This window comes from Varanus komodoensis, unplaced genomic scaffold, assembly GCF_004798865.1.
Source record: "Varanus komodoensis strain SLA01 unplaced genomic scaffold, ASM479886v1 scaffold14_1, whole genome shotgun sequence".
Classification (NCBI taxonomy): Eukaryota; Metazoa; Chordata; class Lepidosauria; order Squamata; family Varanidae; genus Varanus; species Varanus komodoensis.
Window position 1 is genome coordinate 20,377,554 of NW_025335438.1, and position 24,635 is coordinate 20,402,188.

Here is a 24,635-nt window from a genome sequence, read left to right on the forward strand (position 1 = left end):
GGGCGTTGTTCCTTGCTCAGTACCGCCTCAAGGGGGCTTCCTTGCGTTAAAGGATGCAGGCTGTCTTCGGTGCTGCGCATGCGTTTTTCGTGAGTGCGTTTCTGAGCTACAGTTAATGGGCCTTTTGTCGCTGTGTTCGATGGAGGCAGTAGCATCGCCTTAGAGACGTCAGTATCGAGTGCTTTGATGAGTTCAGTTGTATGTAGGTTCTTTCCCTGCTCGAGGGTAGTTCTGTGTGGCAGGTGCTCCTGACTCTTCTATCCTAAAGCAATGTGTATGCATTTAGTAGGTGAATGAAACTTCACGTGTGTCATTAGGATTTCTCACTGGGTGATATTGCGCCAGTTATTATCTCTCAGCCTTGCCTACCTTACAGGTGACTTGATCTCGGTAAGGCATGAACCTATTAAAAGCAATTGTTACTTATGTAAAGTGGGGTGCTACTAGATGAGACCTCGTTTACCCAGGCTGGCGAGGGAAGTGTATGCCCAGCATTTACTTGTAACACTCTTGGATTTTCCCATCACCTCTTCTCTCCCTGTTTAACTGAAAGCCTATTAAGAAATAAAAGATGCAACGACTACGTAATGGCTTCTACTGCTAGTGCTAGAAACCTTCTATCCGGAAACAAGTTTAATGTTGCTTTTCCATTACAAAACAGCTGAAGTTATTATTCTGTAATTTTATGTATACTTACCTGAGAGTAAGCCTCACTGAACAAAGTAGGCTTTACTTTGTAAATATGCATAGGATAGTGCTGTAAATTAGAATTACAGCATCAACATAACCAATGGCACAGTTAAAATGATTACTGTATTTCAGATTATTTGAATGCTTCATGCTGCTTCTTTGAGTTTCCCAAAGTATTTGAAAATACCAGGGTGACTTCTTTTCTTTTATAGCTTTTCTTTTATAACTTTTTATACCGTTTATATTTCTTATTTATTTTATATTATTAATTTTAATTTTATATTGTTATTTTTGTATTGTATTGTAAGCCGCCCCGAGGCTTCGGCAAGGGGCGGTATAGAAATGTTCTAATAACAACAACAACAACAACCCAGACTTGAAAATCACTACATGACATTTGAAATCAGGAAATCATCATTTTCCTATGCTTCTCAACTTATTTTAAAAAATGGGAAATTGGCACAGACATTAATACTATTTTAAAAATGATTGTGCCATTCAAGATGATAATCTAGAGGAAGTCAGTGTTGAATATGCTCAACATATTGAATTGAATATGCAATCCTACTCTCAGTTGTAGCATCGGCTCTATTTTGCTGTAGTTTATTTTATACTTTTACTACTTTATCATTTTACGGTACTTTTATGTTTGACCTGTGGTTACAATAATAAACTTATTTACTTACTAAATATGCAATCTTGAACCTATCAATATGGTTGTAAATATCACTGGGCATAATCCAGCAACACAATTTTAAATTCCACTGATTTAAGCAACAGAATCCCCTTGTTAATGTGGTGTGGGGGGCTTGAGAGAGCCGGGGGGGGAGGGGGGGAGAGAGAGCAAGCAATGCCACCAGGAGGCCACTCTCTGACCTAGCAAATCAGTCTCACACAAGGTAGAATGGTCAAAGCAGAGACACCAGAGTAAGATGCATCCACCCTCTTCAGGAGAAATGGGCACATCAGTGGAAGCAAATTGATATCTCTGATGTTGGCAAGAGAAACTTCTGAAGGACAGCTACTGCACAGCAGCAGTGATAGCTGAAGGTTACACTGATAAGCTTCTTTCACAGACAGTGGGAGTGAAAAGCAAGCTAACTCTGGTTGATACTGTTCAGAGGAAGGGAATGGTAAACCATTTCTGAGTAATACATGCCCTTGTTATAAAACAATCCAACATTAAAGAAATAATAGGTCTTTATTTTATGGCTTACAGAGGGACTGAAAAAGCCTGACCTTATACAAATTATAGGACAGATGGGAAACCTAAAACCCAGTTGCTTGAGGGAAACTCCAAAGGAGGAAAGAACCAGATTGAGGGCATCTTAGTTAAGGCAATTTGGTACACAAGCAGGCATTGGGTTCTCCCTGTCCATTAAAAGAACTAGGTATGCATGCCAAAATAGGCAGGAAGTGGCCCAGTGGAACAGCTTAGAACCTTCTTCCCAAGGCAGCAATTCTTCCTGGCCCAAAAGGCGAGGCTGAAGGCTCATCACAGAAGCCTCAACTTCTCCCACACATCCCTCCCTTGGCAACAACTCAGCACTCCAGATTTCCTGCCCCCTTCACTGCTCCATTGACACAGTCTGTGCTGCACCAGATCCTAACATGGTGGCAGCAATGTACTGAAGAGCAGAGGAGGAAAAATCTGGGCAGAGGGACTGTGGACTGCTGTTCACAAATAGAAAGGTCTCATGAGGGACAGTTCAGCAGAAAGGACCTTTGCCCCATCAACATGTTCATAGGTGAGGGAAAGAGGAGAGGAGTAGATTCTTTGTGGAGACTGGATGAAGGGAACTATGGGGCCCTCCTGAATTGGAGGGAAGGAGCAAGCAAGTCTGTTGATGTGATATAGGCAGAGTGCCTTAGCAAACTTGAGGAGGTGGCCAGGGTGGGAGACAGAGAGCCCCCCCTCCTCGAGAGTTTCCTGAAGCATGCAACACAAACCAGTCTTTCATTAAGTAAGAATAATCATAGAGCCTGCTCCCATTCTCTTTGCCTCCAATTCAAGGGTATGTTTCTGTGATGTTCTTCCATGTGTACCATGTGTTACCATTCTTGATCAATGAAGGTGAGAGTTTTCAGCCCTGTAAGGTGTCCAGGGAGTTGGCTGCTCAGTCATAAAGAGGGAAGATTTAAATGGCAAAAAGTGGAAGAATAATAGACACAGTGGAAAAAGAGGAGGAACTAAATGAGTGAAAGCAGTACTCTACTTCAATTATGAAGTCAAACAGAGCTAATTCATACAGCCTTGACAACATATCAGCCAGATTTTCAATGGCTCACAGCCAAGATGGAGACTCACAGGATCTCTACTAGCAGTAACTAGCCTGATAATTGTAGCAATGTCTGTTTGGTCATAATAAATAAATTTGTTAATGTCTTGCAGCTCTCAAACATCTGACATTTACCGTATGTGCCTCTTCCATTGTGCAACTTTGGCCACCCCTGAAAGTGAACATGGAATGCAAGACGGATGAATCAAGGCAAGCTGGAAACAGTAAAGCAAGATATGGAATGCTTAAACATCACAATATTTGGGATGAAATAACTAAAGTGGACTGGAATAGGGCACATTCAGTCAAATGCTAAATGTTTTACTCCAGAAATGCAAAACTCAGAAGAAATGGACTGACTCTTGTATTGAAGCAAGGTGTTCAGGCAGTAAGGAGCTATAATGCAAAATCTAACCAAATAATATCAGAGTTTGTAGAAAATCTATCAAAGTAGCCATCATTCAGTGGAGGAAGCAAAAAAGATCATTAAGTGTAAAGGATGTTTCACTGGAGATGGACAGGATCATCCGCACTGGTGTATTCCCTGTCACTATGTATGGGTGTGAAAGCTGGACTGTGAAAACAGCTGACAGGAAAAAAATGGAGGAGAGCTTAATGAATACTACTGACTGACAGAAAGATAAACAAGTGGGTCCTAAATCAAATGAAGCAGGATTTTCGCTGAAAGGAAAAAAAAGTTTCTTCTGTGGGATTAGTCTAGAAGACTGTTCAGAAGATTCATTTTGTGCATTTTGCAGTAACTGGTACAGGGTATCAAGATCACATTACAACTTCATTGAAATTCCTGTACTGGTTGCAAGTTGCTATCTCAGCCCAATTCAAGTTGTTGGTGTTATCTTTAATTCTCCAAACAGTTTAGTGCCTGTCTCTCAGTTCAAATTAAGTTCCCTGTTGAAATTAAAAAGAACTGTCTGTAGAAGCAGCAATAACAAAACCAAGGGTATTGTACTTTAGGCACATCATGAGAAAAACAAGACTCACTGAAGAGTTCAATTATACTAGGGAAAGTCAGAGGTGCAAGAAGAGGAGGTAGACCAAATAGAAGATGGATTGGCAGCATAAAGGAAATTACAGCCTCAAATTTACAAAAGCTGAGCTGGGCTGTGAAGAATGGAACATTTTGGAGAGCTTTCATTCATGGGGTTGCCATAAATCAGAGACAACATGATGGTACAAAAACAACAGAGTTAATAACAAACTGGATATGACATTGCATGTGAAGGGTCAGGAATGGAGCTTGAGATTAATAAACATATGATCAAAGAACACCTAATTTCTTTGAATGAGTTCAGATCTCCAGGGCTGTGCATGTAGGCAGGTAGGGATGCTCTAGTGTCAAGGGTTTTCTACTCTAAATCCTTTCTCCTGAAGTCATGTTTTTGAAATGTAAATACACCTGTATTAATTGACTTAGATGATGATAGCAGGCCTGTCCAGACATTCAGAAGAATATATGAAGACTTAAGTGAAAGGATGAGGCTGTACATACCCATATAACCCAACCCTCTCAGTTCAGGTCCTAGTGTTAATCTAGCAAAATCTGAATAGTTTTATTTGCATTTGCTTGAACAGGATGAGAACACCCATATCTTTGAGCCATCAGTTGCAGCAGGACCTTATGAAATTGAGAGTTTGGTGAGCCAGAATGATTGCCCTCTGCTCAAAACTGCTCCAGCATAGGCTATGAAAGAGCGAGGAACTCAAGCACAGTCAATAAGAGATACCTGAAAAGCAAGGAAGTTACTAGCATGAAATGCAGGACAGGGATTCTCTTTTATTCTTGTTAATCTTTTTTTTTTTTGGTAAATAATAAACAGAAAGGAAAACATGGAATCTGTTTCCATAGATTTGGGGTTTTCTTAAAGTTCAATAGATGAGAGGTACTTGCTTAGAAAAATAAAGGATACTTGGAGTTGAGTTTGCCCTCTGGAGAGCAGAAGAGCAGCAGGCTACCTGCAGCCATCAGCCAGAGGACCTAGGACCAGTGGGAGGCTGGAGGAATAAATTCAACTCGAATTCTTAGGCTCCATTCATCAGCTCACACAACAAGAGCCACCAACTGCTATTCAAACAGGTTGTCAGCAAGGAAAGAACAACCTGTTCTGCTGTGTATTTATTTATATCTCCACTTATAATTCACTGTCTTTCAATGAAAATGCTTGAAAATTAATCTCCCATGTGTTTGTTTTCCTTCTGTTCCCATTATTTTCCATATTTTGTCAATTTAGTTTGTAAACATTATGATGGGGCATAGCTCCTTTTTACTCATGTCAGCCAATTTAGGAAGAATATCTGAAAAACAGAATAAAAATGGGGCAAATAAAAATATAAATTAAAAACATCATGACAGATGAGAGGTAAATATGCTATTCTGACTGAATGTAATGATAACAGAAACCCTGTTCAGACATTCAGGAGAATATGTGAGAGGTTAAAACATATAAAGGGTGGGGGGAAATGCTGTACACCTTGGCCCTGTCTCTTCACTTAAGACCTTGCAGTGTCAGCCCAGCACAGTGCTCCTCATGTTTGCTTGAATGTAAGCAGAAGGCTTAGCAGAGTTGGGACCTTGCCTTAGCAGTGAGCTCACAGACCCTGCCTGGGCTCCTGTAGGGTAACAAGAAACCCAGCACGTCTCAAGATGTTCTGCAAAACTAGGAGAGCTTTCAAAAGGGGACAGAGCTTTCAAACAGTAAGACAAAGAAAGTTTGTCCAAGGGATAGCATCCTCCATGCGAAAGGCATGGTAAGGATTCAGTACAATTTCTGGATGACATTGATTCCTCTGTTGAAACAGAGTTGGCATCCTCATCTCACTTTTCTACTAAATCATCGGTCGAAACTGGCGATGATTCACGGGCACGCAGCGACAAGCACTCGGAGACTGGCTGAGGGCAAGACTCGCTCAGCAGGGGACTGGGTGAAGCATCAGCTCTCCCGCCTCCTCGCTGTCGTGTCTTGTGCTTCTCCCTCTCCGCTGAAAGCGTAAAGACTACCCAACAAGGTAATCGTTTTCGGGGACAAAAACCCCGCGCTCTCAGCTGCTGCCCTCCTCGCTCTCTGCCCCTTTGGAAAGTGACGGTCTGGGCGCGCGCGCGCGCGCGCAGGCAATGGCAGCCTGCAAGTCTGCTGCTCGGCTGTTTGGTTCAGTTACTGTCTCGGCGCCCGGGGCGATCCCTGGGATGGAAGGAAGGAAATTCGTCTAGTTTACCTTCAAGTCGTTTAGGAATTTCAAGGCTGCCGCAGCAGCGTTTGATGTTTGGGGAAAGTGACTGAAGTGTTTCTTCTCTTTCAAGCTGATTCAGAGTCATAACAGGTAGTAGTAGCTAGGAAGTCAATAGATAGCTGGCCTATATAAATAGCAGTCCCATAAATCCACCGAATGCTAATGAACTGCCCACCTCTTAGATTCATTCAAACTCGTCTCCATTCTTGAAAAGATTTTTTGATGGGTCTTCCATTTGGAAGACCATGTCTTTCCATCCATGTAGCAGTCATTTTCCTCTTCTCCCTATTGTTAGGGATGCAACAATGAAAATCCTACGCACACTAACTTCGAAAAGAATACTTTGAACGAATGGAACTTCAAAGAAAAAAAATGCAGTGCTTCTAGCTACAAAGAGATCTGCCAGATTATATACCTGACACTTTATATGTTGAAGCTGCTTGTGAGCATGCACACATTTTGTATTTGGTTCACACTAAAGAAAGCCTGTGGGGGATTTGCTGGCCAAAGCACAGGAATGAAAATAAGCATTCATGGGTCTGGTCATGTGTTAGAGCAAAGCAGTTCTCAAGCAAGATTCTCAGGGTACAGGAGGTTTAAGCTTTTGGCTAATAATAGTAATAGTATTCCATTGCATGTTTCTACAAGGAAAAATTCCTAACAAAATGGCAGAACCATTACTATATAGGGACCTAGATTTAACTATCAACATGTTTTATTATGGTATAACACACATACCATATATTCTCATCCAGTATGCAGGAAAAAGAACAGGATGATTTGCAGGCAATATGTATTGGCAGGCAATATCATACTAAATCAGTATGAGGAGCCCCAGCCAATGTTTTTTCTTCTCTGTGTGAATTGATATAGAGGAAGGCGTGTTTCCAAGCAGACAAATAGATAAGAAATTTCAGTCTTGCTCCTCATGGAACATCATAAATATGTTGCCACTGGGAGAATAACTAGTCTGTGACTGCCTTCAACAGCTTGTGTGTATTTTCAAACTGTGCTACAGGTACAGACCTGACCACAAAGTTCCCCTAAGAATGAAGCACATTTTTTTAGTTTTGAAGAATGTTTAAAAATACAAATAACCAAATATTTTGGGTATAAATGGGTTTGTTCTGACTCCAAATAGTTTAACAATGGGGTGGAGTGGGGAAAGGGTCTATGTGCTTAATTCTTGGCAGTGTTGGCAGGGACAAAAGGTGGCACTGGCCAAACACCAGCCTAGAAAGGTAGGCTGTTAACATCTCTTTTGACTAACTCGGACTGAGCCAGGAGAATATCAGACTTTATAAGAAGCGCTTAAGTCTTATACAACAAGTGGCATCCTCTCTTTCAAATCTCTAAGCTTGAGACCTTCAACTGTAGCAATAGCCAAGAGCAAAGCTTTGGAGCTGGAGTTACTACCAAGGCTCAACTAAATGAATGCAGTATTTCTATTATGATAGGTGGTAAGTTAATTTACAAAAAGAGAAAAAGGGCTACCATAAAGCAAACAGAGCAATATTTGGAAACAGTACTTATCAAAGCAAAATAATAGAACTGGCTAAAACCTGCCTATTAATAACAAAGAATGGGCCTTCAGTAGGACAAGGTCAAACAGAACCAATTGAAACCCAAGATGAAAAAGAGCCAATGGGCAACTGAACCTCACCCCTGCTTCATATCTTCAAACCATTCACAAAACTAACAGCTAGGAGTATGAACACCTACTATTATTTTTTTTACCAGACTCCAATAAAATACACTGTAGCTCCTGAAAGCCTGAAATCCACCTACCCCGTATTGATTCCAATGAGTGACTGGTAAATGCAAATTCATATAGCAATATATAGCATTTACAAATTGTTTGTAAAGGTATCAGAAGGCACAATACGTTCCAGCTATAGAACTATGGTTTTTAGGGAACAGTGTGTTTGAGTTTGGCTCTAGTTGCTTGTTCACATCTCAGCTCACTGGATAGACTTAGGACATTTGTTACATCTAGCTTTAAATAAATTTAAAAGTTTTAAATAAATAAGAGAGGGAGGATTTCCAGAACCAAGGTCAGAGAAAGTGCTCCACCCTTGAAGCAGAGCCCCTTCTCTCCTGCCCTTTGCAGCTGCAATGGGAAGAGCCATGCTGGCTGCCCTCCAAGGTCAGAAAAGCAGCCATGGAGAAGGGGTTTTTCAGGGAAGGAAAGAAACCAGACAGGGCAAGGTAGGAGCTATTCTGATATTTCTGCAGCCTCCTTCCCTCCCCGCACTCTCAAAATGCTCAGCTAAAGAGGCAATAAAGCCCATCTGGGAGAAAATGCAGTGCAAGAGAACAGAGAGGTGATTGCAGTGTTTGATCAGAGGCTTCTGAGTTAAGGGGCTTGTGGCCATCACCACAGACTTGCGCCTTTAATAAAGATATATAGAAAAATAAACATGTTATTAGTGCTTTAAGGGTAGCTTGTTTTAAATAGCATGCATATTCATATGCCAGATATTGCTATGGAAGGGAAAGTATTTGTTTACATTCTCATTCTCTAAGAACACTCATACCCCATTAACGTTTTAACGAAAAATATTCAGAGGATGCTGTGTTGAAACATTAGCATTTGTACAAGAGAAATAAGGTGATTTACAACATCTCATTAGCCACAGACAGACATGCTATGTATGTGAGTGAAAGTAACTTGCAAAGATAAGTTTTCCATATAGCTGTTTACACAAATGCATGAACTTGTGGATTTGCTTCAAGAGTTTTAGGTGACAGACACTTAAAATTGATGTTCACAAGGTGCTTTTCTTATATATGGAGTCCATCCTATGTATGAAACTGATACTGAATGGATTCTTGCTTATTTAAGCTGCTGCTGCAAATTTTAAGGCAGTCATTATGGCCTTGTAACATTATTTATCATATCTTCCTGTGGGTTGTTTCCTCAAAAAATGTTAGGAGCTGAAATGCAAGAGACCTGCTCCACTGCAGGTATAATCAAGTTCTGCTGTAGGTGCTTTGCTACTTTGGAGTTTTTAGAGAGAAACTGTATCAGTCAAATCTTCAATGTGGAATACTGGAATATTGTGTTCAGTTCAGGTTGCCTTACTAGAAAAAGGACATTGGTGGGAGGCCCAGGACAGATAAAGTACTCCTTCACATAGTGTATTGTTAAACTATGGAATTTGCTGCCATGTGAAGTGGTGATGTCTGCCAGTCTGGATGGCTTTAAAAAGGGACTGGACAGACTCACAAGGGAGGAAGGTATCAGTGGCTACCAGCCTTGCTAGTTGTGTGCTGCCTCCTTTACCAGAAGTGGTATGACTGACTACACCAGTAACTGAAGTCTTACACTCATCCTGCTTGGGGGATCCTGTGAGCAGCTGTGTATGGAGTGCTGAACTAGATGGACCATTGGTCTGATCCAGCATGACTTGATGTTCTTATGTTCTTAGTCTGTCTGCCATCATGTGGGCATGTGCACAAGCACACAGGCACTCATGCAGTTACAGAAGATGAACATATGTAGATCAATTTTTAAAAGGCAAGCTTGTGATGATGCTTTCATTCTAATACATACCTACCCATCCCACTCTTATTCTCCACACATCCCACTATACGAAACAATATGAAAGAAGGGGTGGACATGTTTCTTCTGTGACAGGAACTACCCTTTTCTCATTGTGACAGCTTGTTTTATTGTAAGCCACCCAGAGAGCCCTATGGGCTATGGGGTGGTATATAAATGTAGTAGTAGTAGTAATAATGTAGAGAGGGGGAATGATGCAAAATGATTGACATCAGAATTCTGCACCAAGTGTTCTGAACTACTGTCCATGGCAGCTGTACATAGTGGAGCAAATAATACAAGGGATTGCCAAAGAACAGATTATTTCAGCAAGTGGTTTAACTAGCTGGAGCAGATAAAATCTACTCCTAAGCTGCTGTTGCTGCTAAAACATCAAACAGCAAAGCTGAGTAGCATACCAAGTCTATATATGTCTTTCTACCTGGAAGACTTAAGGAAATAAAGAGCCTTCAGAAACACAGAATCAGATGAGGCCAACTTGAAGATTACTTTTTTTTGTGGCACACCAAAATACCACACTGTGGTGCTGCAGCCTTTTTTTGCTCACTATTCTATTTCTATGACACAGTAACTTTTTGTCAGCATGGCATGCAACTTTCTGTTCCCAAATATATTTCTTTCCCCCTTTTAAATTATGCAGATAGTACCCTTGTGGGTTGTTCCCAATCTTCTCACCTTCACTAGATTTATGATTAATTTAATTCATTATTCTGTATTATCCTTTTATGACTGGGACTGCATTGCATCAGATAACGTTCTTTTTTTTTTTTTTTTTGATATTTCAATCATCTTTCTAAGAGTACATGACCAAACAGGGAAATAGAATGCACTGTATATCCACAGTGAGATGTGATAGGTACATGAAGCTGTAGATGGCAGAGCTACACCGGTATATTGTAGGCAACTCAGTATGCTATCCATTGTTCTGCCTCTACTCTTAAGTGCCATCAGAACTGTCATCAGTAGATCTTATTTAAAGTATCAGTTATCCAAATCCATTCTTTCAAATAGGATGGCGAGTAAGCAGATCAACAATACACTCATCTGCCATACACACACCAAAAAGAAGCTCTGTTGAAGTTCTTTTAGATTCACTGTACAGAGCCCATCAGAAGGGCAGTGGTTTGCATTATAAGTTGCTCCAGTTGGTAATTTGTTTTGCCACATGCAAACCCTTGGGAATTTGCCAATCTACTTAAATGTTTTTAATCATTATTTTAATTAGTAGTGCAGCACTCCCCCACCAAGCCACATTTGTGAAGGCTGTTGTGCCTGGGAGTTCTGGGTACCTGGAGATGGCTATTTGTGATCAGAATTTAGCATGCCTCTGTTCAGACCTCCTCTAGAGAAATGGCTTGGAAGCTATTTTAAGTGTTTTACAAGAAACATGACCAGGACAGAGAAGTGAAAATTACATTTTAAAAGCCAGTGATGCAGAAGTTCCTAAAGCAATATAAGTAGTCAAATCAAGAACAATATTTCATCATTGCAATCCACTACAAGGCTCTGAAGGACTGGTTATTGTCTGATATTGCAATATTTAATTTCTTAGCACTGCTTCATGTTTGGCATCTTTAAACAGAAAACAACTTTGTCTTCCATTCTAGCATGCAGTTGATAAGAAGTGACAATCCTGTACATGTGAGAGTTAGTGTAGGTGCATCTGGTATAGACATGCTAAAAGACCACAGCCAATCACACTTTTCAGTGTCTGCTTACAAAAATTTATACGCCCATAGGATTGTTATGTAAGAAACTGAAGATGGAAATTAAATCAAACCCCCACATAATGTAACCTCCTTATATGAAAGCTGTCACACATTCAGTGCCTTTCAGTCAGAGATGAAACTGGCATGTCTCTGTGTTTTCTGACAAGTTTATTGGGGGTTGGGGGACTTTAGAAAGAGGCCATTTGATGATAGTATAATAGGATAACTTCAAAAAAAATCCTATCCTTTCCTAGTATCAGAAGTCTGGTCAAAAGTGGAATTTTTGTTCCTGTGGCTACTTTAAAGCTAAAATACAAAAATCGGTTGACCTAATGACAGATTTCACTGCATTTCATCCATTTTCAACCCTGAGCACTAACTCTACGAGTTGAAGATTTGTGATGGGCAAACCTGAAATAGCTGAATGAGAGAATGTGCTTTTCAGTGTCCAGCAGATATTTGACCCATTGTATGTGAGATTTGCCTCTAAGGAAAAGGTTGTTAAGATAACAAACACTAAAAGGCTCAAGTCTAGATTGTTTACAGAAACTTAATTATGAAATACTTCTGAAGTACACATAATAAGAGTTACACTATTATTTCCTTTTACTTTGGGCAGGTTCCAGTCCTGGCTTGATTCCGACATAGGGTTGGGTCTTTGGTGCTTTTACCATTTTGTGTGTAGACTTTAAGTATTATTACAAGAAAATGCAACACAAAACCTGTGCATATTTTTGCCCAGTTCAAATGTAAAACCACACAGGGTTATGCAATTAAAATTTCTAGCATCATGCAATTAGAGAACTTGGGTAGATTATTGATGATGATGATGTGACCCTCTGGTTTCCTTTTAACTAGGCTTAATAATGGCCAGACATAAGAGAGCCTATCTAGCACATATGATCTGGATTGTCTGCCTCCAATCCCTTAAATGAACACAGTACTAAATATTTGGCTTGGTGAACATGGAAATAAACTTTCAAGGGCTTATTCAGATCCAGGCTTTATAGGTAAGTTTGGATCAAGCTATAGGAGTAAAGAAAAGTCAGATTGGGAAAGATGAGTAAGATGAGGGAACAGCTAGCAAAAGGACTAGAAAGAATTCACAGCAGTAAGTAGTACTAGAAACATTGGAAGCAACACCGGCCTTTTCAGGGCCAGCCTTCCAGAAACCTTCTCTTGCTTCCTTTAGTGGTGGGTAGTATATCCAGGGGAAGTATTTAGAGGCTGGGAACAAAAGTCTGTAGCAACCAAGTTATGTCATGATCTACTTTACTGATATTCAGGGCAGACCTGAGGAGAAAGCTCCTGCCAAAAGTTAACATTATAAAAATAGGAAAGCTTAAAAGGTTGTGTTGTCAGTATGGTACTACAATGACTCTGATCACATAATAAAAGTTGTAGGCACCATTTCTTTAATTAAATCAGAAAATATTATGAAACTTTTCTTAAATGGCTGCTGTTAACAATAATTATATGCCTTCTGTTTTAAACCATAGGTTGGTTCCAGTGGGAATTGGTCACACTAACTCATTAGAATTTAATGTATTATTTATTTTTAAAGTTCTCAATGAAAACACAAATACATTTCATAGCCATATAATCCAAAATTAAAAACAAAACTGTTCTGGCTAAGTTATGCTAGGATTTGTAAACCCCCTTTTAAAAACACATGCCTAGCATGGTGCCCTTAAAAACACAGCACAGTAGCGTAAATAGGCAGAGGGGGCTACTGAGAGAATAAAAAGATATTTGCTTGGCACTAGAACCAAAACAAAGTTGCGCGAGGATCCATAATGGTGGAAGGGCTACTACTGAAAAGAGAAACCACCAGCCATATCTTGGCATAGAAGGGCACTCAGGTGCTGGGGGATTATTCCTCTGTCCTTTAGCAGTAAAGCTATAGGATGCCACAGGGCTGTTTATCATCTACATGCAGCTGCTGTGGGAGGTTATTCAGAAATAAGAATGAAGGCTCCTCCAGTATACAGATGGCTTGCATCTCTCTCTCTCTCTCTCTCTTCATCAAATCCAACTGAGGCAGTGGACATTCTCAATCAGTGGCTGGGCATAGCAATGGACTTGATGAGAACCAAGAACCTGAGACTCAATGCAGACAAGATGAAGGTAGTGTTAGTGAATAGTTTGTCCATTTAAGTGACTTTTCACCTGTTTTGAAGGGGGTTGTACTCCCACTAAAAATAAGATTCATATTTTGGTGGTGCTCTTAGATCCAGCATTGTCATTAGAGGCTCAGGTGGACTTGGTACACAGAGCATTTTCTGTCAGCCTAGGGCGATATACCAACTGCATCCTTACCTGGACAAAGATAGCCTAGCTATCCATACTCTGATAACCCAGACCCTAGGATTATCTTCAGCAGCCCTTTTTCAGAGATCCCAAGAAAGGGAGTGAAATGGGCACTACTAAGGAGAGGACCTTTTCTCCTGTGGCACTTTGGTTGTGGAATGAGCCTCTCGGATTAGCTTATCAGGTCCCTGCTCTTTTGGGCACCAGCTGAAGACCTTTTTATTTTCGCAGGCATTTTAGTTTTTTAGTTCTGGTTTATATCTGGTATTACATTTTAAATTTTTGTATTGTAAATGGTTTTAATAGATGTGAACTACCCAAAGAGCTTCAGCTATAGGGTAGTATAGAAATGTAACAGACAGATAAAACATTCAAGACAGAGTAATTAAAGATATAAATTCAAGGTGGATGAATGAAGTGGAACATGAAAAATATACAAATGTCATGACAGAGCAGTAAGACGGAGGGGAAAACTGCAAAACTCAGGTAGAGCAATAAAAATTGTTCAAAACTCCCAACAGTGGAGTTTTCTTGAAGAAAAATTAAAAAAAAAATTGTGAGGCAGAGGATGCTGCGATGGGATGAGGGAGAATTATTACAGTACTAGCAAAATTGCAAGGCGTAGCAATGACTCTTGCCAGATACCTCTGTAGGTATTCCCAACAATCCATAATAAAATTGACCAGGCATATTTGGACATTACAAGAAACTACCCAATATAATCCTATTACTACCCATCATTTATCCAGGTGGTTCATTTCTAAACCAACAAACAAAAAATACATACTGAAAACCAGATTTCTAAATTCAGATGTCATGCTAAGCTTGGGGGTTAGTGTAGGGTGTCAATCAGGTTAATGTAGTCTCACTAATTATTCAGTATGGGTAGGTGAAATCAGTTGCTCCTCAAGAGCTTGTATTGTTGAATTCAAGTTCTTTAATGTTAATCTGTTTTTATTGCACTTTCAAACAGTAATAAGCAGAAAAGTGGTCATATGATCACCTCCTTTAGTAAGACTGGGATTAATCCCTCAGAAATGGAGACATGTGTAACCTTTCAGACACAGCTTATCACACACTTCCTACTAGATGTAAAGGGAAGGGTTGAGCAAGCATGTGGTTGACTGGATTTTATCAAACAGCTTCTCTGAATCTTCAGGCCTTAAAGATGGAAAGTCACTGAACAGTATTCCTTTTTTTATTTATATTGCAATTTATATCCTTTTTCCTACAAAGGGCTCAAGGCAGCTTACATCATCTCTCCTTCTCCAGCTTATCCCCACAACAACCACCCTGTGAGGTAGGTTGGGCTGAGAGTCTGTGACTGGCCCAAATGGCTGAGCAGGGACTAGAACCCAGATCCTCTGAGTCCCAGTCCCATGCTCTCAACCACTACACCACACTGGCTCTCACTCATGTGTTGTTCTTTACGCTTCTATAAATTAAAGTGCCTCAGCTCTGTAATCCTGTGACAGATACAAGTTATTTGGCCTTAATGTGTTTTGCATAATACCAAGACTTACATAAGATGTCCCACTGCACCAGAACCCAAAAGACCCTAAATCACCAGAAAAAGTTCAGGTGGATGACATGAAAGATGCCATAGCAGAATAGAAAAACTGCTTCTTTGTCTGTAACCACCTGGAACAGCTCAGTAGTGAGTTCTTATGTCTGAATTTGAGACTAGATTGTCCACCTGTGCTCCAGTTGTTCTGCAGTTTTTTTTTTGCATTGCCCTTAATTCAGAGATACACTCAGATATAATCACATTCTGTAAAATAGATATGATTCTCAGGATGATTGGTCATACTAACTTTTCCTATTATTTCAGTGAGACTAAAGCATAACTAATTTCCTCTAGATCCTATCCAGAGTATGCCAACATTTGGTAAAAATATAATCAAATCCTAATATTGACAGTAAACCATCACCTTTTCTCTTTAGTGAAATTGGTTCAACATTGGATTACCTTCTGTGAAAATATCACAGTGCTTGTACTTGAGAATGAAAACTGGAATAAGCCCTTTTGATTTATAGTCAACATAAATACGGATAGGAGGAGGATACACTGCCACAAAAAGGGACAGTGTCTATAACAATTGTGTTATTTGCCTTGTAGCTTCCAACTTCTGTAGGCACTTTCCTGTTCCTTTAGATTCCATAGATGGAAAGCATGCTTGCAGGACTTGGTCCAGTCTTTTGGAGAGTTGTTTGAGGAAATCCAGCTATCTAATCCATGGTCAATCCGTGTTCTCTCATTTTATTCCATCTGTTTGTGTGATAATGGAAAAGCTGGAAATTCTGTTATCATATACATATCCTTAAGTGTTATCTTATTAAATTTTATGTTTTCACACTAGGAAAAATATAACACAGCAGTTTATTCTTCCATGGGGATATGATATAAGCCAAGTGGTAAGTGTTTATGATTTTTAAATTAGAATTAAAGCATATTCAAGGAAAATGAAAATATTGCCTGAGGCAAGAGTATTTGCCTAGAAATTTAAATAAGAAATTGTCTCTATTATACGTTATACAGAAATGTTCTGCAGTAGATTGGGAAAAGCATACTCAAAGATTCTAGTAACAGTGAAAAGTCCACTGCCTTCTAGGGGGAAAAGAAATGCCTCCGGCAAGGATAAAAGAAGAATGTCATTTAACTTCATTGGATTTGTAGCACTCTAAAACTATTGTATCTGAAAATGTTATCACTGGAGTGACACCCCAGGTAGTATATGCTAGAATTGCTAAGTTTGGTCAGTAGCCAAATGCTATCATAATTACTGCAGTATAGAGAAGCACCATGAGCAATGTAACTCCCACTGGTTTGTTGCCCCAGATAAAAGTATTTTGAGGTGATAGTAATCAGAAATTCTTGTAAACATCAAATATTTTTACAGCATTGTTTTTACTTTCCATACTGTTCATCTTAGACTGGCAAAGTTTACATTCAAAATCAAAATGGAGGAAGGGAATTGATGGAAACTGATTTTTCACTCCTTCTCTTAGTTGTTGGTGGTGGTGGTTGTGAAGTCGTGTCTGACCCATCATGACCCCATGGACAACATTCCTCCAGGCCTTCCTGTCCTCCACCATCCCCCGGAGTCCACTTAAGCTCACGCCGACTGCTTCAGTGACTCCATCTAGCCACCTCATCCTCTGCCACCCCCTTCCTCTTTTGCCATCTATTGTTCCCAGCATTAAGCTTTTCTCCAGGGAGTCCTTCCTTCTCATTAGGTGGCCAAAGTATTTGAGTTTCATCTTCAGGATCTGGCCTTCTAAAGAGCAGTCAGGGTTGATCTCCTCTAGGACTGACCAGTTTGATCACCTTGCGGTCCAGGGGACTCGCAGGAGTCTCCTCCAGCACCACAATTCAAAGGCCCCAATTCTTCGGCGCTCAGCCTTCCTTATGGTCCAACTTTCACAGCCATACATTGCAACTGGGAAAACCATAGCCTTGACTATACACACTTTTGTTGGCAGGGTGATGTCTCTGCTTTTTAGTATGCTGTCTAGCTTTGCCATAGCTTTCGTCCCCAGAAGCAAGCGTCTTTTAATTTCTTGGCTGCAGTCCCTGTCTGCGATGATCTTGGAGCACAGGAAAATAAAATCTGTCACTACCTCCATTTCTTCCCCATCTAATTGCCAGGAAGTGAGAGGACTGGATGCCATGATCTTAGTTTTCTTAATTGTTGAGTTTCAAGCCAACTTTTGCACTCTCCTCCTTTACCCGCATCAAGATGCTCTTTAGTTCCTCTTCACTTTCTGCCATGAGAGTGGTATCATCTGCATATCTGAGGTTTTTGATATTTCTCCCAGCAATCTTAATTCCAACTGGTGATTCATCTAGCCCCGCCTTTCTCATGATGTGCTCTGCATATAAGTTAAATAGGCAGGGTGACAGTATACAGCCTGGCCGAACTCCTTTCTGAATTTTGAACCAATCAGTGGTTCCGTGTCCAGTTCTCACTGATGCTTCCTGACCAACATATAGGTTTCTCAAGAGACAAATAAGATGGTCAGGTACTCCCATCTCTTTAAGAACTTGCCACAATTTGTTGTGATCCACATAATCAAAGGCTTTAGCATAGTCAATGAAACAGAAACAGATGTTTTCTGGATCTCCCTAGCTTTCTCCATGATCCAGCGTATGTTGGCAATTGGTTCTCTTGTTCCTCTCCCTCTTTGAAATCCCGCCTGTACTTCTGGTAGTTCTCGGTCCACATACTGCTGGAGCCTAGTTTGTAGGATTTTGAGCCTAACTTTGCTAGCATGTGAAATGAGTGCAATGGTGCGGTAGTTTGAACATTCTTTGGCATTGCCCTTCTTTGGGATGGGAATGTAAACTGACCTTTTCCAATCCTGTGGCCACTGTTAAGTTTTCCAAATTTGCTGGCATATTGAGTGTAGCACTTTCACTGCATCGTCTTTTAAGATTTTGAATAGCTCAGCTGGAATACTGTCACCTCCACTAGCTTTGTTGTTGCTCGGACTTTAAGGCCCACTTGACTTCACATTCCAGGATGTCCGGCTCGAGGTCAGTGACCACCCCATCATGGTTATCAGGGACGTTAAGGTCTTTCTTGTATAGTTCTTCTGTGTAATCTTGCCACCTCTTCTTAATCTCTTCTGCCTCGGTTAGGTCCCTGCCATTTTGATCCTTTATCATGCCCATCTTTGCATGAAACTTTCCCTTCATATCTCCAATTTTCTTGAAGAGATCTCTGGTCCTCCCTATTCTAGTGTTTTCTTCTCTTTCTTTGCACTGTTCATTTAAGAAGGCATTCTTATCTCTTCTAGCTATTCTCAGGAATTCTGCATTCAATTGGGCGTACCTTTCTCTTTTTCCCTGCCTTTCACTTCCCTTCTTTCCTCAGCTATTTGTAAAGCTTCCTCAGACAGCCATTTTGCTTTCTTACATTTCTTTTTCTTTGGGATGGTTTTAGTTGCTACCTCTTGTACAATGTTGTGAACCTCCATCCATAGTTCTTCAGGCACTCTATCAGATCTAATTCCTTAAATCTATTTGTCACCTCTACTGTATATTCATCAGGGATATAAGTCATACCTGAGTGTCTGGGTTGCCATTTCCTTCTCCAGTGGATCACATTTTGTCAGAACTCTCTGCTATGACCTGTCCACCTTGGGTGGCCCTGCACAGCATAGCTCATAACTTCATTGAGCTACACAAGCCCCCTCACCATGGCAAGGAAGTGATCCATGAAGGAGCCTTCTCTTGGTAGCCTCCTCAAAATGCACAGAATTAAGCACTTGTTTGAATAGGATGAGGTGTGGTATAGGGAGATGTGAAAGAAAGCCAGGTTGCTTACCTGTAACTGTCGTTCTTCGAGTGGTCATCTGTGCAGTCACACATAATGGGGGGTACTGCGCCTGTGCAGTGCCTGTTACTGGGCAGAATACCAAAGCTTCAACGGATTTTGGCAGGAACTCCGCACCCCTCCTCCATGGTGCTATATAGGGCAGAGTGCCTGCCATTTCCCCCAGTCTATGGAGACTGGCAGATTGCCCCCTAGCGAAGCGTGTGGTCGACTCAAGGAGTCGCTAGAGGCAGGCTACTGTCCTGAGTGGGGCTGGTGGGCGGGTTGTGTGACTGCACAGATGACCACTTGAAGAACGACAGTTACAGGTAAGCAACCTGGCTTTCTTCTTCGTGGTCTCTGTGCATCGCACATAATGGGTGATTAGCAAGCTAACTGACCAGAGATGGGTCGGTGTCATCAGAGGAGGATGGATGAGAGGACGGCCCGTCCAAAGGAGCAGTCTTGTCCGGCTCGAATGTCAAGTCTGTAATGCCTGGTAAAGGTGCAAGAAGTCATCCATGTGGCAGCCTTGCAAATGTCCCGTAGCAGGACGCCCGCTGAAAAAGCCGAGGAGGCAGCCACGGCCCTGGTAGAGTGCCCCTTGGGGGCGATGGGGAGGGCCAGTTTGGCTAGCTGGTACGCTAGTTCGATGGTTTGAAGACATTTCAAAAGCCTCTGGGTGGAGATGGCAGCGCCCTTGTCGGGATTGGAGTATTTAATGAAGAGGCGCTTAAGACTTTTGAAAACCCTCTGTGCGTGATCGATAAAAGGCCAGGCATTGGCACACATCAAGAGAGTGAAAGGATTTCTCTATCGGGGTGGATGGAGTAGGGAAGAACGCTGGCAGAACGATGTCCTGATTGAGATGAAAGGTTGTAGCGACTTTAGGGAGGAATGCTGGGTCTGTTCACAGGATTACCTTCTCCTTATGAAAAATGAGGTAAGGTGGGTCTACGCACAGGGCAGAGAGCTAGCTCGCTCTCCTCGCTGAAGTAATGGTGACTAGGAAGGCCACCTTCCATGATAGCAACCTGAAATCATTTGTAGCTAGAGGTTCGAAGAGGGCTCTGGTAAACCCCTGGAGAACCACTGACAGGCTCCAAGTCAGTACCAATGGCTGAGTTGGTGGGTGAAGATTCTGTAGTCCTTTGAGGAAGTGACAGATAAGCGTGTGGGAGAACACAGAGGATCTGGATAGGGAACCACGAAAGTGGGAAATAGCCACTATGTACACTCTAATCGAAGTGGGTTTAAGTCCATCTTGGTGTAGGGAGAGCAGGAAGAAAAGGATGTTATCGATGGACGCGGAGTTGGGGGTGAAGTGGTTGATTTCCGCAGAGGAGGCAAAGCATTTCCATTTTGCCTCTTACAACTGGTGGGTGGACGGTCATAGGGCGGATTGCAGGATGAAGGTGATCTCCTGTTGCAGTGAAGTCGGGCCAGAGGAGGCTCAGGTAGGGTTGCTTGGTACCGACTGTGGCTCTGATGCCGACAGATGAGGGGCAGGCATTGGGACCGACAGGCTTCCCGGATCCTGGGGTAAGTGATCAGGAGCAGTCAGTGAAGGAGCCATGCAATGAGGTTGAGGGTATTGAGGTCGGGGTGGAGGATTGCCCCTCTCTCCTGCGTGATCAGCTGAGGGATCCGCAGAAGATGGAAGAAGGTACGACGCGAGAGGTTGAGGATGGTCGGGAACCAGGGTTGTCAGGGCCACCATGGTGTGATAAGAATGCCCCATGCCCTGTCACGGGCAGCCTTTTCCAGGGTATGGGTGATCAGCAGGATCGGGGGGAATGCATAGAGGAAGGAGCCCGACCAACTCACCATCATGGCGTCACCCCGTGAGTTCGGGCCCAACCCCACCCTGGAGCAGTAAGTCCCGCGCTTCGAATTGGAAGCCATTGCAAACAGGTCCAAGGACGGAGTACCCCAACGGGAAAACAAGTCCCTGCAAATCTGGTCGTCCAGTTCCCATTCGTGGGTTGACGACATCTTCCTGCTGAGAATATCTGCCTCCCCGTTGTCCACCCCTGCTAGATGGATCACAAGTAGGGAAATCCCCCTGGGGATACACCAGACCCAAATCTGCAAGGCCAGATGGGCCAGCGGTACTGACTTTGTGCCGCCTTGTTTATGTAGAAGATGGTGACTACGTTGTTGGAGGCTACCTGAACCGACCGGTTCCGAAAGGTAGGTTCAAAGGAACATAGCGCCTTGAACACCACCAGTAGTTCGAGAAAATTGATATGCTCAGACTTTTTGTGAGCCTGTCAGGTGCCTTGAGTACGTAGGTTGGAACAATGTGCTCCCCAACCCATGAGGGAAGCGTCGATATGGAGTGAAATTGAGGGTTTCCGCTGGTGAAATGGAATGCTCACTGTAAGGTTGTCGATGTTCATCCAACAAGACAGTCTGGCGAACCGAGACGGGAGGTAGGAGTGGTCTTGGGGAGTCGCAAAGAGGCTGGAACACGCTGTTGAACCACAGCTGAAGTGGTTGCATCCTCAGTCTGGCGTTCGGGACGACTGTGATTGTTGAAGCCATGTGTCCTAGGAGCCATTGGATGGCTAATGCCGGGGTCTGCCTGCCCTCCTGAACCTGACTGAGGAGCAGAGTCTTTCCATTCAGGCCCGTGGAAGGAATGCTTGTGCCTGAACTGAGTTGTGCCCCAATGAACTCGATGACCTGTGAGGGAGTGAGACAGGATTTCTCGGCATTAATGCACAGAAATACAACCATTGGCGCAGTTGGTACTGTTGGCGCAGTTGGTAGTGATGGTAGGGCTGATATCTCGGTTAACGAGACTGAGGCCACTTATGACGGCTTGAGTTTGGAATTTCCATTTTCTGGGCAGTAGCTCGAGCGTTGTATATGTGCTCGAGCTTATGGTCCATGCAGTCAGGGAAGAGACTGGAACCGTCGAAGGGCATTCCCTCAATCTGGTGCTTGGTCTCATTGGGGAAGTTGCAGGAGCGCAGCCAGGCGTGTTGACAGAGGGTGATGGAACTGACGAGTGTGTGGGAGTCACAGTCTACATGGTGTCGGGCTGTGGTAAATTGTTGTACGGAGAGCTGCATAGCTTCCCGGATGAAGACACGGGCCAAGTCACGCTGTTGTTCTGGAATAGACGAAGTGATGGACTCCAGCTGTTGCATCAGGAAGTACTGATATCTGGCCATCTTTGCCTCATAATTTGAGATCCGGAGACCCAGTCCCATGGCTATGTAGATGCGTTGTGCCATCAGATCTATGTTCCTGCCTTCTTTGTCTCTAGGGGTTGAGTGTTCCCTGTTGTCTCGCTCCTGGGAAGACTCAACCACAATTGAACTAGGTTTTGGGTGTCTCAAGAGGAACAGAATATCCTGTTCCTGAACCTTATACATGGACTCGTACCTCCTGGATGTTGAGTGGGGTTGGCTAGGAAAAGTCCAAGTGTCCTCCATGGCCTCCCAAAGGGTGGTGATAAGCGGGATGGATATGGCAGAGGACTGTTCTTTACGAATGATGTCGTAAAAATGGTCTTTGTTGGTGCTGGGTCGATGCTCGACCTCAATTTCCAAGGACCAGGTAAGGCAGCTCATGAGTTCGCCGAATGTGGCATAAGATTCTTCAGGGGACCCGGGGCCCTGGGTAGAATGACCGTGCTGGGAGATGTACAGCATCGATCCAAGTCTTCCAAATCCAAATTGTAAAGGTATGGCAGGCTGGAGGAAGAATGGGCTGGAGACGGTGGAGGACGAGAAGTCACCAGTACCAAGATGGAGGGCACTTTGGTCCTGGTCGGCCGAGGTCGGTGCCTGCACTCTGGTGGCATGGGATAATAGCCATACGGAGGCGGATATCCCCAGTAGTAGGGCCGAGGAAGTTCGGGACCTTCGTATGGCATCGGAACCCAACTCCTGGTAGGCTGACCCAAAGAGCGGTGGTAGCGATGGGGCTCGGCCAGTGCAGGGGGCCCTGGAGATACCTTGGGCAATGAAGGCATCGGCGTTGGAGAACGGGCCGGCTGGTGGCTCGGCAGCGACCGTGGAGGAGAATCTCGGATTTCCCCATCGGATATCAATCCATGAACGATGGGTTTGGGGGGATCCAGTGCCACAGGAACTGCAGACTTGACCCTCTGGGGAGATCTGGGTGGCGTAACTTGCATCAGCGCCTGCGGTGTCAGTGTCAAAGGCGTCAGGACCGACGGAGCCATCTGGACCGATGGAGCAGTCAAACCCAAGTCTCAGTGTAGTTCTGGGGCAGGTCTATGATATTTGCAGCTGGCCTTGTCAGTCTTGTCCTTCTTAGGCTTTTTTGGAACCAACAGATCCTCTTGGCCGGTGTGCTTCCTATTCTCCCATTCCTTCTCACTCAAACAAAAGGAAGAGTGAGAGGTCTCCCTAGAAGCAGCTGCCTCAGATGGCGGACGAGGGGAGGTCATCATAGAGGGACCAGACAGCGTAGCCTGGGCAGCAAGTTCGTCAGAGGCTATCAGGGCCTGATCCGAAAGGATCTTCCTCAGCTGGTTTTCCTGATTTTTTTGGGCTTGTTTTGTGAAAGTCTGGCAGTGTCTGCATTTATCAGTGCGGTGTCCCTCTCCCAGGCAGAGACGACAAAGCTCATGCGGGTCCATTGGAGACATTTTGGCCCCGCATTTGGAGCACTTTCGAAAAGCTGCGCACTGAGCCATCGGATAAAAGGATAGCAAAGAAGGATAGTATGAATGTAAGAAGGTTTTAAATTTTATTTTTTATTTTTTAGTAAGAAAAAAAGGGTTGTTTAACTAGAGAAGGTAAAAGGTAATAAAACTTAGATTATTTCAACTGGGAAGAAGAGAAGAAAACAGCAATCAAGTAGAGAGAGAGAGAGAAACGAACAGCTCGAGGCAGTGCGATTGGCAGTCTAAAGAAGACTGGGGGAAATGGTGGGCGCTCCGCCCTATATAGCATCATGGGGGAGGGGTGCAGAGTTCCCGCCAAAATCCATTGAAACTTTGGTATTCGACCTGGCAACAGGCACTGCGCAGGCTCAGTACCCCCCATTATGTGTGATGCACAGAGACCATGAAGAAGAGGGATTCCCTAAGTTTGGTCAGAAGCTCCTATGAATGGGAACTCTATGCCCTAGTGGAATGACTGAGATATAACCATAATAGTGAAACCCTACAATTACCATACCTTATTAAGTAGCTTCTCACTTCTTACCATCTATGTTCAATATGGTCCTCTCTTTGAGATGAATAGAACAAAATAAATTGCCCTTGATATATCAATATATAAAAATAATTCAGGTTAAATTTAACATCATACTAGTGGAAGGCTGCTTAGGGCAGTGAGACTTCCTCACACATTCTTTGCTGCTGGAAAATCTGTTCCAGAGAGTTTCTAACTCCCAGAGCAGATTTTGAGGGTGCATAATATAGAATGAGAGTCACTGTTAGAGTTGAAGCTTAGCTGAACCTCCTTTCCAGGGATCAAAGATAATGCTTTGGTGATGTTCCTGTGTGTTTAAGAAATATCAAGAAAGAAAA

At 42.8% G+C, this 24,635-nt stretch overlaps 1 protein-coding gene and 1 long non-coding RNA gene across 2 annotated transcripts in view; one reads left to right on the forward strand and one right to left on the reverse strand.

Annotated features, from left to right (window-relative positions):
• The window catches only part of SPIDR (scaffold protein involved in DNA repair), a 247,227-nt gene that overhangs the window by 204,916 nt on the left and 17,676 nt on the right, over nucleotides 1-24,635 (reverse strand). The window lies entirely within an intron of this gene.
• On the forward strand, nucleotides 49-11,559 carry LOC123020435. The gene is made up of 2 exons (XR_006414097.1): nucleotides 49-167; nucleotides 3,083-11,559. It is a non-coding gene; the product is annotated as an uncharacterized LOC123020435 (long non-coding RNA).